This window comes from Erithacus rubecula (genome assembly GCF_903797595.1).
Source record: "Erithacus rubecula genome assembly, chromosome: 17".
Taxonomy (NCBI): domain Eukaryota; kingdom Metazoa; phylum Chordata; class Aves; order Passeriformes; family Muscicapidae; genus Erithacus; species Erithacus rubecula.
In genome coordinates this window covers 5,851,916-5,853,826 of record NC_136669.1, presented here as the reverse complement: position 1 = coordinate 5,853,826, position 1,911 = coordinate 5,851,916, and the positions used below count along the sequence as shown (strand labels likewise).

At 48.2% G+C, this 1,911-nt stretch overlaps 1 pseudogene across 1 annotated transcript; it reads right to left on the bottom strand.

Moving 5' to 3' along the window:
- Positions 1-442: 442 nt before the first annotated feature.
- Positions 443-1,459, bottom strand: LOC306809200 (zinc finger matrin-type protein 2 pseudogene; annotated as a pseudogene). The gene has a single exon. The product of its transcript is annotated as a zinc finger matrin-type protein 2 pseudogene (transcript).
- Positions 1,460-1,911: the final 452 nt, after the last annotated feature.

Sequence of the window (1,911 nt, the reverse complement as noted above, 5' to 3'; positions counted from 1 at the left end):
AAGGTTATTCTTGAAATGGGTCCTGTTGTCTGACTCGATTCTCTCAGGGGTGCCATGTCTCCATAGGACTTGCTTTTCCAGGCCCAAGATAGTGGTGTGGGCAGTAGCTTGAGGCACAGGGTAGGTCTTCAACCATCCAGTGGTGGCTTCCACCATGGTCAGCACATAGTGCTTTCCTTGGTGGGTTTGGGGAAAGGTAATGTAGTCAGTTTGCCAGGTTTCCTCATACCTGTACTTGGACCATCATCCACATCACAGAGGCTTCACCCACTTGGCCTGTCTGATTGCAGTGCAGGTCTCACAGCTGTGGATGACCCGTGAGATACTGCCTATGGTCAACTCCACCCCTCAGTCACGAGCCCATTGGTACATTGCATCTTGTCCCTGATGACCAGAGGCATCATGGGCCAAATAAAACATTCTGTTTATTTATGTACACACCTTTATTCATCGGCTCTGTCCTAGACCAGTCATAGGGAAAAATTTCTCTCCTACCCTAAAGATACTGAAATTATGGCATAAAACACAAAGAAAAAGAACCAGGCCATCTGTGCAGAATGACTGTACTTTATTGACAAAATAAAATTTACCCAACAGAGCACTTCCCTATACACATACAGCCACAGAGTGGCTGAGCAGCCAGATCCAGTGCACAGAAGGAGAAGGGAAACTAATGAGGGGCAGAGCTTGATCTGCAGCACAGATAGAGCATGGAATAGCTTTTCAGCTCTTCCAGCCAACTTCTACTGGGAAGTCCTCTATCAAGTCTTTGAATAGTTATCCAGAGTTCTCTGTAGAGAAAGCGAATCTGGAGCTGCTCAGTGATTCTTTTTGGTTGAGCTGAAACCTGAGAAACCCATCACAGCTGCCATTTCATGATTTTCTTTGATGGTCAAATCTTCCTCCACTCGCCTCTTCTTCTCTCTCTGCATCTTTTTCTTGTAGGCTTTGACCTTCTCCTCCTCCTCATGGAGTTCCTTCATCCTCTCCTCAAAGTCATACTCTTTCTTCTTCTCCTGCATCTTCTTCTTATTCACCTCAAAGCGTTTCTTCACCTGCTCCAGCGTGGAGCGCTCCACCCGCATGGACATGCCCAGATTCCTCTGGTGTTTCTTGCCATTGATGTGATCCAAGAAGTTAATGGAATCTTTCACCACACAGTCACATATGTTACAATAATACCCTCCCATCTCTGACTGAGGGGTAGTTTTGGTGATGAAAATGGTTTTGCCCAGCTTGGATTCCAGATCCACTTTGTAGCCTCGGTGCTGCAGAAGTTTCCTTTTGACAGGCTGAGCTGCTTTGCCGTGTTCCTTCTCTCTCTCCCCTGCGAGCCGCTGCTCCGCGCGTTTCTGGTATTCGTCCTTGTCCCATTTGCGGCGGGATTCCGGGATCGTGGTCCCGCTGCCTGGCGCCATGGTGAGCTGAGGACAGTCAGGATAGGAGCTGGCACCTGTTGGTCAGGGGCTGCTGTTAGTCTGAGTGAGTGGGGGCTGCAGTCCTGGAGTGATAGATGTGCTTCTCTTGAAGCAGCGATCCTGCCTGCTCTTCTCTGAAGGTCCAGCAGTGGTTCTGTAGCTCCTCTGGGAATGCAGCAGGTAAGGGCTGCTGTGCTGTCCAAAGCTCAGCTTATATCCAGGTAGGAAATGCTTGGCTCCTCCTGCTGGGTGGAGCATCTCACAATGGGATGATGGGATTTTATGAGTCATGCAGTGAGGCTGGATGGCCCATTAACAGAAGATTATCTCCCTGGAGGGAGTTATCAGGGGTGTGTCACATAGATAAGGGAAGAGATAAGAGCACTGCCCCACTTGGTTTTAACAGATGGTGATAGAATACATACTTTTGGTTACATCTTACATTGTAACCTAACACTGAATCACTAACACTTTTCCCATTTGCACACCAAGA